Raw genomic sequence first — 13,458 nt, 5'->3', positions numbered from 1 at the left:
TTCAGGACGCTGAACCAATGTGAGTTCATGGTGGGTGTAGAACCATCTTCATATTTAAAATCAAGTACCTTTACATATATTCAGTTATCTGGTTATGATGGGTTAATATTAGCTAAGGTTTTGAAAGCTTATTGGACTTGTATCGAAGTTTTGAATTACTGTGAATTATAGATCCACGGCCAAATTCCTCAGATCGTTTTTTCTTCAAAAGTTTTCTATTTGAGATGCAGTTTGTGCTGATTATGATTCTCTTTCTTCTTTTGTAGTTTGAAAACTTGTATGGATGTAGGAACTCTCTCCCAGATGGTAATATGAGAGCCACAACTATCATGATTCTTGGTAAGGTTGTTGTTGTTTATGGGTTTGGAGATGTTGGCAAGGGTTGTCTTGCAGCCTTGAAAGTCATTGGAGGTAGGGTCATTGTTACAGAGATTGATCCTCTCTGTGCCCTGCAAGCGCTTATGGAAGGCCTTCCTGTTCTCACCCTTGAGGATGTAGTTAGCATTGTTGATATCTTTGTGACAACCTTTGGCAACAAGGACATCATCATGGTAGATCACATGATGAAAATGAACAACAATGCCATTATTTGTGACATTAGTCACTTTCACAATGAGATAGATATGCAAGGCCTTGAAACTTTCCCTGGCGTTAAAAAGATTAACATGAAGCCTCAAATTGATAGGTGGGTCTTCCTTGGCACCAAGAGTGGCATCAATGTTCTTATGGGGGACGTCTGATGAATGTGGGTTGTGCAATTGGCCACCCAATTTTTTTCATGTTTTGCTCCTTAAAAAGTAGGTAAATATTTCTAATGCCCTTCAACCATTGCTTGTACATACTAGATTGCTTAGGCATATCAATCCTTTGATTATATTGTTGTGTATGATCCACTTCTATTTGCCAGAAATCCCCATTCTCTGTACCTAGCTCTGTTACATTAAAACTCATGTAACATATGGTGGAGTAGGTCATGCATGTCATAGCAATGTCCAATTACACCAATTAATGTCATAGCCATGCTCTTTATCCTTTTTCATAAATATTTTATTATTTTTAATAGATGCTTTAAGGTGGGCATGATGGGGATGTTGAGATCTTGTCTAGAGTTTTTGAAATGGGATATTTCTTATATGTTGTGATTTGAATTTGGATTCTTGCCTCATTTCTTTATCGCTTGTTAGTTAATAGATGTTTTCAGGTACATCCGTGATTTTTGAGATCTGGTTGGGGTGCTTTGAATTAGGATCTTGTCTAGGTGTTGTGGTTTGGATTTGAAACTTGTTCTCATTTCTTTTGAACTCACACTTTTCTGGTGGGTTTGTTGTTGTTTAGATCTTGTCAGGGTGTTTGAGATGTGGAACCTTGATTAGTTGTTGTGTTTTTGGCTCTAGAAATAAGTTTTGGGGTTGTTTTAAAGCATTTAGGGTCTCATCATCAAACTATTATATATATTGATAGTATAATATGGTAAATTTCAAACCATTATTTATCAGTTTGAATAGTATTATCTTATATATGTTTATAGAATTAGGATGTATCTTAATATTAATGCTAATCCTAATCATGTGATCCCAGCTTCCTAATGTTGGATCTGATATGGCCTTGGGGGAATTTTGGTATCATTCACGGTGTTATGAGTTACACTCCTCTTTTTAGTTGCCTTGATTCTTCAGTGTCATTGAGATCACATCATGATGCTTTTGGTATAGTTATCTTGCATTGCACTACCTTTAGGATTCACTAGTTTCCACTACATTAAAAAACAATCAATTTTCAGGGTGTTGAATAAATGTGAGTTCATGGTGGGTGTAGAATCATATTCATATTTAAACTCAAGGACCTTTACATATATTTAATTATTTGGTTATTATGGGTTAATATTATCTAAGGTTTTGAAAGATGATTGGACTTGTATCAAAGTTTTGAATTATTGTGAATTATAGATCCTGGGCTAGATTTCTCATATTTTTTTCTTCAAAATTTTTCTATTTGAGATGCAGTTTATGTTGGTTCTAATTCTCTTTCTTCTTTTATAGTTTGAAAACTTGTATGGATGTAAGCACTCTCTCGCAGATGGCCTTATGAGATCCACAAATATCATGATTGTAGGCAAGGTTGTTGTTGTTTGTGGGTATGGAGATGTTGGCAAGGGTTGTGTTGCAACTTTGGAAGTCATTGGTGGTAGGGTCATTGTTATAGATTTAATCCTATATATGCCTTGAAAGTGCTTATGGAAGGCCTTCCTATTGTCACCCTTGAGGATGTAGTTAGCATTGTTGTTATCTTTGTGACAACCACCGGCAACAAGGACTTCATCATGGTAGATCACATGAGGAAAATGAAGAACAATGCCATTGTTTGTAACATCAGTCACTTTGACAACAAGATTGATATGCAAGGCCTTGAAACTTTCCTTGGTGTTAAGAAGATTACCATCAAACCTGAGACTGATAGGTGGGCGTTCCATGACAGCGACAGTGGCATCATTGTTCTTGCAGAGGGACGTCTGATGAACTTTGGTTGTGCAACTAACCACCCAAGTTTTGTCATGTCTTACTCCTTTTCAAACCAGGTACGTATTTCTAATGCCCTGCAAACATTGCTTGTACATACTAGATTGCTCATGCATATCAATCCCTTGATTATACTATTGCGTATGATCCATTGCTCTTTACCAAAAATCCCCATTCCCTTTACCTAGCCACGTTACATTAAAACTCATGCAAAATATGGTGGAGTGGGTAATGCATGTCATAGCAGTGTCAAATTTCACCAATTAATGTCATAGCCATGCTCTCTGTGCTTTTTCATAAACATTATGTTGTTTTTTAATAGATGTTTTGAGGTGGGCGTGGTGGTGATGTTGAGATATTGTCTAGAGTTTTTGAAATGGGATCTTTCTTATATGTTGTGATTTGGATTTGGATTCTTGTCTCATTTCTTTGTCGCTTAATGTTTCTTAATAGATGTTTTCAGGTACATGCGTGACTTTTGAGATCTGGTCAGGGTGCTTTGAAGTAGGAACTTGTCTAGGTGTTGTTTGGATTTGAAATTTGTTCTCATTTCTTTTGAACTCACACTTTTCTGGTGGGTTTGTTGTTGTTTAGATCTTTTCATGGTGTTTGAGATGTGGAATCATGATTTGCGGTTGTGTTTTCAATTCTAGAAATGAGTTTTGGGGTTGTTTTAAAGCAGTTAGGGTCTCATCATCAAACTGTTATATATATTTATAGTATAATATGGTAAATTTCAAACCACTATTTATCAGTTTTGATAGTATTATCTTATATATGTTTAGATAATTAGGACATATCTTAATCTTAATGCTAATCCTAGTCATGTGATACCAGCTTCCTGATGTTGGATCTGATATGGCCTGGGGGGCATTTTGGTGTCATTCATGGTGTTATGAATTGCACTCCTCTTGTTATTTTCCTTTATTCTTAGGTGTCATTGAGATCACATCATGATGATTTTGGTATAGTTAGCTTGAATTGCATTAAATTTTAGGATTCACTAGTTTCCACTACATTAAAAAAAATCAATTTTCAAGTTGTTGAATCAATGTGAGTTCATGGTGTGTGTAGAAGCATCTTCATATTTAAAATCAAGGAAATTTAAATATATTCAATTTTATGGTTATGATGGGTTAATATTAGCTAAGGTTTTGAAAGCTAATTGGACTTGTATCGAAGTTTTGAATTATTGTGAATTATAGATCCAGGGCCAGATTTCTCAGATCTTTGTTTTCTTCAGTTTTTTTCTATTTGAGATGTAGTTTGTGTTGATTCTGATTCTCTTTCTTCTTTTGCAGTTTGAAAACTTGTATGGATGTAGGCACTCTCTCCCAAATGGTCTTATGAGAGCCACAGATGTCATGATTGTGTGTAAGGTTATTGTTGTTTATGGTTTTTGAGATGTTGGCAAGGGTCGTACTGCAGTGTTGAAAGTCGTTGGAGCTAGGGTCATTGTTACAGAGATGTATCCTATCTATGCCCTACAAGCGCTTATGGAAGGCCTTCCTATTCACACCCTTAAGGATGTAGTTAGCACTGGTGATATCTATGTGACAACCACTAGCAAAACCGACATCATCATGGTAGATAACATGAGGAAAATGAATAACAATTCCATTGTTTGTAACATCGGTCACTTTAACAATGAGATTGATATGCAAGGCATTGAAACTTTCCCTGGTGTTAAGAAGATTACCATCAAGCTTGAGACTTATAGGTGGGTGTTCCCTGACATCGATAGTGGCATCATTGTTCTTGCAGAGGGACGTCTGATGAACTTCGGTTGTGCTACTGACCACCCAATTTTTGTCATGTCTTACTCCTTTTCAATCCAGGTACGTATTTCTAATGCCCTACAACCATTGCTTGTACATACTAGATTGCTCAGGCATGCCAATCCCTTGATTATATTGTTGTGTATGATCCATTTCTACATAGGTGGATGTTCCATAGATGGTGCATAATCTCTAATTTTTGGTGCAGGTCATTTCTCAATTAGATCTCTGGAAAGAGAAGAAATCAGGGAAGTATGAGAAGAAGTTCTATGTGTTGCCTAAGCATCTAGATGAGAAGGTGGCCGCTCTGCACTTGCCCAAGTTCGGTACCAAGCTAACAAAGCTTTCCCTTGATTAGGAAGAGTGTATCAATGTGCTTGTTAAGGGACCTTACAAGGATGTTCACTACCAATACTAAAAAGATATTACATTTGGGATGGCTTCTTGGACGAGTAGCAAATGTAATCGTTGTTTCAAAATAAAAGAAACTCTAGCATTTATTTTTGGCAGCTCCTTTGTTTTAAGAGACTTTACAAGCCTCCTTACTACATAATGAAGAGATGACATTTTGGGTGAGACCTGTTTAGTGAGTATCAAGTAGAAATTCTTCTTGACATATAAAGATCTGGCCTCTCTTTGTCGGCATCTCCATTGTTTGGGTAGAATTATATTAAATTTTTCCATAACACATTACGCAATTCTTTAATGTGTGCTAGCTCAATAGAAGAGTTTCTTCCTTCCAAGCAGGAGGTTGGTGGTTTGATTCCACTATGCACTAACATGAATTAATCAACAATCTTGTAGTTTAGTTTTAATTAAATGTTTTTATATCAATTTATTTCAATGGTGATATATTTATGGATTCATTGTTTTATATTGTCTCTAGAGAGACAAAAGTGATCTTTAAATAAAAAATTTATTGTCTCTAGAGAGACAATAGCTAATATTAAAGACATATTGTCTCTAATCTGAGTGTTGTCTCTAGAGAAATAAAAATGAAATTGTCTCCTAAGAGAGAGCAATGCTTGTGTTATATGTTGTCTTTATAGAGACAACTTTTTAAGGCAATAATCTTTAAGGCAATATTTTTTAAGACAATAATCTTTATGACAATAATTTTTGAGACACCCCCTTAAAGAAAATATTTAAGACAATACACAAGTTTTGTTTTGTCTCAAGTTAAAACAATTTACACAAAAATTGTCTCAAATATTGTCTTAAAACCCCCCTTTATGTAGTAGTGTTTAGATCAACATTGATGGTTTAGTGGCTCATGGGTTTGCCACTAGATGTGCTATACAAAAAAATATGGTAGATATGTTGTATATGGGGGTAGAACTCACATAAAAATGTCTACACATAAACATAAACGTAAATGTAAACAACCCAGTATGAGGGTAGATTTCACATAAAAATTAAACATGTAAACGAAATGCTCAAAATTTAACATTTCTAATCTAATGTTGGCATGTTGGCCCTATTTCAAAATCAATCTAATTATTAGTAAATATAAACATAATATAAATTTAAAATAGAAAGAGGTTTACAAACACCCAAAATATATGTATGGTAAATAAATAAAAATATAAATAAAGTGGATGTATGGTAAATAAATAAAACATTTTTTACATTTTTTATATTTACTCCATAAGTCACCTTATATTTAAGTACACTCAAAAAAGAGGTTTTATTTAGGTGAAGTGTATGGCCCAAATACCATGGACCAAATTATTATTAATACCATGCAAAAAAAATTATTAACCCTAATATTAGTATTGACCCATGGTATTTAGATACAATGGTATTGACCCATGCTATTCAAGTGGAATGCTGACTATTTAAAAGAGGGAATTAAACGACAATAGATCCATATTTACTCTACATCTACTTAGCATAGAGTAAAAAATATTTGATCCCTTTGGGCACTTGGTAGATCAAGAGTAAAGATGGATCTTCTAATTTAACATCACGTAAAAATTTTAACTCCGTTAAAGTATATATATATCAATTATTAATTCTAGTAATTTTTATAAATTACTACTAGTATTTTTTAAGATCTCGTATTATGATAACTCATGGTATTGACCCATGGTAATACCATGGTATTCATGTGAGCATAGACTATTTAAAGGCGGAAATTCTGTTAACTTAGATCCATCTTAACTGCGGATCTACCAAGTGCTTGATACTGATAAATGCACTTGATCCCTCTAAGAGCTTGGTAGATGTGGGTTAAGATGGATATAGGTTGGTGTTTATGATAATGAAGATATTAAATAGACTTAGGAAATTATATTGTAAGAAACATCTTGAGGTGAATGGTTGAAGCTACTTTTACTCACTTCACAAAATTTAGGAAAAAATACCAATATCTCCATTAATATTGGTTTTTCTCATTTAACACAAAAAAATTCAAAAAAGTGAAGTCCTATCACTCTTTCCACACACTCCCATAGTGGATATCGCTGACCAGATTTCCCATGAGATATTGCACTCTTGGATATAGATTTTCATATTAATCTTGCAAACCATTTTTCAAATGTTTCTAAATCTGATATGTTCATGAAAAAGTTCTAAGGTACTGATGTTGGATTAGTTGTTTGAAAAATATGTTGGTTTGTAGCACCTTTCATATTCTCTAGTATTCTTAGTTAAAGAATGCGAGACTTATGATGGTATCAAATTATGCTAATAAGCAATTTAGATTGGAAGATATGTACTTATATTTTATTATTTAATTAAAGATTTCCAATTAAAAATTATATTAAATCTACATTTATATATTTATATATTGATTGGAAGGCTTGTGACTATGGAGAGTTCTATCCATTAGATCACCTTTAGGCCTTTGGGATACCTATGACTTTCTTATATTATATAATTGGGACATGCTAAGTGTTAGGGTGTTGGCTTGGATTTTCATTTATTGTAAGATGAGAAATTAGATACCTCTCTGGCATATCCTTATTTAAAATGGATCAGTGCTCATAAATATATTAATTCAATGTTCGGTTCAAAAAGTGATGTTGCATACAATAATGCCATAAATTTGTATCCCATACACATGATAATTCATTATGGCTCTTTCTTGAGCAGATATGTCAACAATCTGTAGGCATTAAGCAATGTCATATATTACATTCCCATAATAGTGCAATTGGATGGATTTGCATGGAACTCAACTTCTCTCTTATTTTCCATGATAATGGAGCAAGTTGAGTCCATAAGTTATCATGGAAAATAAAGCAGAAGTTGAATTCCATGAAAATCCATCCAATTGCAGTATTGTCACTACTACATAAAGGGGGGTTTTAAGAAAATATTTGAGACAATTTTTGGTTAAATTTTATTAACTTGAGACGAAACAAAACTTGTGTATTGTCTCTAAGCGGGCATCTAAAAAATTATTGTCTTAAAAAATATTGTCTTAAAGATTATTGTCTTAAAAACTTGCCTCTATAAAGACAATATATAACACAAGCATTATTGTCTCTTAGGAGACAATTTCATTTTTGTCTCTCTAGAGACAACACTCAGATTAGAGACAATATGTCTTTAATACTAGCTATTGTCTCTCTAGAGACAATAATTTTTTTATTTAAAGATCAATTTTGTCTCTCTAGAGACAATATAAAATAGTGAATCCAGAAATATAACCATTAAAATAAATTGATATAAAAACATTTAATAAAAAATAAACTACAAAATAGTTGATTAAATCATGCTAGTGCACACTAGAATTGAACCACCAACCTCCTTCTTGTAAGGCAGGCATTCTTCCATTGAGCCAACACACTTTAAAGAATTACGTGAAGGGTTATGGAAAAATTTTATTATAGTTCTATTGAAACAATGGAGATGCCGACAAAGAGAGGCTAGATATTTATATGTTGAGGAGCATTGCTACTTGATACTCATCGAGCAAGTCTCACCCAAAATGTCATCTCTTTAATATGTAGTTAGGAGGCTTGTAAAGTCCCTTAAAGCAACGGAGCTGCCAAAAATAAATGCTATAGTTTCTTCTTTTTGGAAACAATGAGGACATTTTCTACTTGTCCAACAAGCCATCCCAAATTTCAGATCTTTTTAGTATCGGTAGTGAGCAAGCTTGTAAGGTCCCTAAACAAGCACATTGATATACTCTACATGATCAGGAGAAAGCTTTGTTAGCTTGGCACCTAACTTGGGAAAGTGCAGAGCAGCCACCTTCTCATCTAGATGCTTAAGTAGCACATAGAGCTTCTTCTCATACTTCCATGATCTCTTGTATTTCCAAAGCTCTAATTGAGCAATGACCTACAACAAAAAGTAGAGATTATCCACCATCTATGGAGCATCCACCTATGTAGAAATGGACAATGCACAACAATATAATCAAGGGATTGGTATGCCTGAGCAATCTAGTATGTACAAGAAATGGTGGCATGGCATTAGAAATATTTACCTGGTTTGTAAAGGAGCAAGACATGACAAAACTTGGGTGGCTAGTTGCACAACCCAAGTTCATCAAATGTCCGTCTGTAAGAACAATGCTGCCGCTGTATGTGTCGAGGAACACCCAATTATCAGTCTGAGACTTCATGGTAATCTTCTTAACACCAAGGAAAGTTTCAAGGGCTTGCATATCAATCTCATTGTTAAAGTGACCGATGTTACAAACAATGACATTGTTCTTCATTTTTCTCATTTGATATGCAATGATGATGTCCTTGTTTCTAGTTATTGTCACAAAGATATTAGTAGTGCTAACTACATCCTCAATGGTGAGAATAGCAAGGCCTTCCATAAGCACTTATAAGTCACATTTAGGATCAATCTCTATAAAAATTTCCCTCGCTTGAGCAACTTTCAGGGCTGGAGCACAACCCTTGCCAACATCTCAAAACCCACAAAAAACAACAACCTTACAAGCAATCATGACATCTATGGCTCTCATAAGACCATGTAGGAGAGAGTGCCTACATCCATACAAGTTTTCAAACTACAAAAGAAGAAAGAGAATCAAAATAAACACAAACTACATCTCAAATAGAAAAATTTTGAAGAAAAAAAAGATCTGAGAAATCTGGCCCTAGATCTATAATTCACAATAATTCAAAACTTTGATACAAGTCCAATCAGCTTTCAAAACCTTAGCTAATATTAACCCATCATAACTAGATAATTGAATATATGTAAAGGTCCTTGATTTTAAATATGATGATGCTTCTACTCCCACCATGAACTCACATTGATTTAGCACCCTGAATATTCAATTTTTTTTAATGTAGTGGAAACTAGTGAATCTTAAAATGTAATGCAATGCAAGCTAACTATAACAAAAGAATCATGATGTGATCTCAATGACACTGAAGAATCAAGGAAACTAACAATAGATGTGAAACTCATAACATCATGAATGATACCAAACTTCCCCCAAGGCCATATCGGATCCAACACGAGGAAGCTCGTACTGCATGATTAATATTAGCATTAAGATTAAGATATATCCTAATGCTCTAAACATATATAAGATAATACTGTCAAAACTGATAAATAGTGGTGTGAAATTTACCATATTATACTATAAATGTGTATAATAACTTGATGATAAGATCTTAACTGCTTTGAAACAACCACAAAACTCATTGCTAGAACCAAAAACACAACAGCTAATCATGATTCCACATCTCAAACACCCTCACAAGATCTAAACAACAACAAACCTAACAGAAAAGTGTGAGTTCAAAAGAAATGAGAACAAATTTCAAATCCAAACCACAACACCTAGACAAGATACTACTTCAAAACACCTTGACTAGATCTCAAAAATCACGCATCTACTTGAAAACATCTATTAAAAAACAACAAGCGACAAAGAAATGAAGCAAGAATCAAAGTCCAAATCACAACATATAAGAAATATCCCATTTCAAAAACTCTAGATAAGATCTCAACATCCCCACCATGCTCACCTAAAAACTTAAAAAACAACAAAATGTTTATGAAAAAGCACAAAGAGCATGGCTATGAGATTAATTGGTAAAATTGGAAACTCATATGACATGCATGACCCACTCTACCATATGTTGCATGAGTTTTAATGTAATTGGGCTAGGTACAGGGAATGGGGATTTCTGGCAAATAGCAATAGATCCTATGCAACAATATAATCAAGGGAATGGTATAGCTGAGCAATCTAGTATGTACAAGAAATGGTTGCAGTTTATTACAAATATTTACCTCGTTTGTAAAGGATCAAGACGTGACAAAACTTGGGTGGCTAGTTGCACAACCCAAGTTCATCAAACGTCCCTCTGCAAGAACAATGACACCACTATTGGTGTCAGGGAACACCCAGCTATCAGTTTAACGATTGATGGTAATCCTCTTAACACCAAGGAAAGTTTCAAGACTTTGCATATCAATGTTGTTGTCAAAGTGACCGATGTTACAAGCAATTCCATTGTTCTTCATTTTCCTCATGTGATCTACCATGATGATGTCGTTGTTGCCAGTGGTTGTCATAAAGATATCAGCAGTGCTAACTACATCCTCAAGGGTGAGAATAGGAAGGCCTTCCATAAGTGCTTACAGGGCCCAGATAAGATCATTCTCTGTAACAATGACACTAGCTCCAGCGACTTGAAGGCTACAACACAACCCTTGCCAACATCTCCAAACCCACAAACAACAACAATATTACTAGCAATCATGACATCTGTGGCTCTCATAAGGCCCTATGGGAGAGAGTTCTTACATCCATACAAGTTGTCAAACTACAAAAGGAGAAAGAAAATCAAAATCATCATAAACTATATCTCAAATAGAAAAACTTTGAGGAAAAAAACGATCTGAGAAATATGGCCCTAGATCTATAATTCATGATAATTCAAAACTTCGATACAAGTCCAATCATCTTTCAAAACCTTAGCTAACATTAATGCATCATAATCAGATAATTGAATATATGTAAAGGTCCTTGATTTCAAATATGAAGATTCTTCTACACCCAACATGAACTCACATTGATTCAACACCCTGAAAATTGATTTTTTTTTTTTAATGTAGTGAAAACTAGTGAATCCTAAAATGTAATGCAATGCAAGCTAACTATGCCAAAAGAATCACGATGTCATCTCAATGACACCGAAGAATCAAGGCAACTAAAAAGCGCAGTGCAACTCATTACATCATGAATGAGACCAAAATTCCCCCAAGGCCACATCAGATCCAACATGAGGAAGCTGCTATCACATGATTAATATTAGCATTAAGATTAATATACGTCCTAATGCTCTAAACATATACAAGATAATACTGTCGAAACTGATATATAGCAGTTTGAAATTTACCATATTATACTATAAATTTGTATAACAACTTGATTATGAGATCCTAACTACTTTAAAACAACCACAAAACTCATTTCTAGAACCAAAAACACAACATCTAATAACGATTCCACATCTCAAAAACCCTGTCAAGATCTAAACAACAACAAACCCACCAAAAAAGTGTGAGTTCAAATGAAATGAGAACAAATTTAAAATCCAAACCACAACACCTAGACAAGATACTACTTCAAAGCACCCTGACCAGATATAAACAATCATGCATCTACCTGAAAACATCTATTAAAAACAACAAGAGAAAACGAAATGAGGCAAGAATCCAAATCCAAATCACAATATATAATAAATATCCCATTTCAAAAACTCTAGAAGAGATCTCAACATCCCCACCATGCCCACCTAAAAACATATATTAAAAAATTGCAGAATTTTTATGGAAAAACAGAGAGAGCATGGCTATGACATTTATTGCTAAAAGTGGACACTCCTATGACATGCATGACCCATTCTACCATATGTTGCATGAGTTTGAATGTAACGGGGCTAGGTATAGGGAATGGGGATTTCTAGCAAATAGGAATGGATCATACACAACAATATAATCCAGGGATTGGTATGCCTGAGCAATCTAGTATGTAAAATTAATGGTTGCAGGTCATTAGAAATATTTACCTCATTTGTAAAGGACCAAGACATGACAAAACATGGGTGGCCACTTGTACAACCCAATTTCATCAGACGTCCCTTTACAAGAAAAATGATGCCATTGTTGGTGTCAGTGAACACCCTCCTATCAGTCTGAGGATTGATGGTAATCTTCTTAACGGCATGGAAAGTTTCAAGGCCTTGCACATCAATATTGTTGTCAAAGTGACCGATGTTACAAACAATGCCATTGTTCTTCATTTTCCTTGTGTGATATACCATGATGATGTCATTGTTTCCAGTGTTTGTCACAAAGATATCAGCAGTGCTAACTACATCCTCATGGGTGAGAACAGAAAGGCATTCCATATGCGCTTGCAGGGCACAGATAGGATCAATCTCTATAACAACAACCCTCACTCCAGTGACTTGAAGGCTATAACACCACCCTTGCCAACATCTCCAAACCCACAAACAACAGCAACCTTACCAGCAATCATGACATTTGTGGCTCTCATAAGACGATTTGGGAGAGAGTTCCTACATCCATACAAGTTTTCAAACTTCAAAAGAAGAAAGAGAATCAGAATCAACACAAACTGCATCTCAAATAGAAAAAATCGAAGAACAAAAAGATCTGATAAATCTGGCCTTGGAACTATAATTCACAATAATTCAAAACTTCGATACAAATCCAATCATCTTTAAAATCCTTAGCTAATATTAACCCATCATAACCAGATAATTGAATATATGTAAAGTTACTTGATTTTAAATATGAAGATGCTTTTATACCCACCATGAACTTACATTGATTCACCACCCTGAAAATTAATTTCTTTTTTAATGTAGTGGAAACTAGTGAATCCTAAAATGTAATGAAATGCAAGATAACTATGCCAAAAGAACCTTGATGTGATAGCAATGACACCAAAGAATAAAGGAAACTAACAAGAGCAGTGCAACTGATAACGTCATGAATGAAATCAAAATTCTCCCAAGGCCATATCAGATCCAACATCAGGAAGCTGGTATCGCGTGGTTAATATTATAATTAAGATTAAGATATGTCCTAATTCTCTAAACATATATAAGATAATATTATCGAAAATGATAAATAGTGGTCTAAAATTTACCATATTATACTATAAATCTATATAACAGTTTGACGATGAGATCCTAACT

At 34.3% G+C, this 13,458-nt stretch overlaps 3 pseudogenes; 2 read left to right on the top strand and 1 right to left on the bottom strand.

The window, feature by feature from the left end:
• The first annotated feature begins 311 nt into the window (after nt 1-311).
• LOC149183296 (adenosylhomocysteinase pseudogene) lies at nt 312-740 on the top strand (annotated as a pseudogene).
• Nucleotides 741-2,233: 1,493 nt separating this feature from the next.
• On the top strand, nt 2,234-4,712 carry LOC149183295 (adenosylhomocysteinase 2 pseudogene; annotated as a pseudogene).
• Nucleotides 4,713-8,380: 3,668 nt separating this feature from the next.
• LOC149183294 (adenosylhomocysteinase pseudogene) lies at nt 8,381-12,642 on the bottom strand (annotated as a pseudogene).
• Nucleotides 12,643-13,458: the final 816 nt, after the last annotated feature.

This window comes from Pinus tabuliformis, chromosome 3_2 (genome assembly GCF_031772625.1).
Source record: "Pinus tabuliformis cultivar Carrire ecotype Pingquan chromosome 3_2, CPIR1, whole genome shotgun sequence".
NCBI lineage: Eukaryota > Viridiplantae > Streptophyta > Pinopsida > Pinales > Pinaceae > Pinus > Pinus tabuliformis.
The sequence above is the reverse complement of the archived record's forward strand: the minus strand, read 5'-3'. Positions and strand labels throughout refer to the sequence as shown.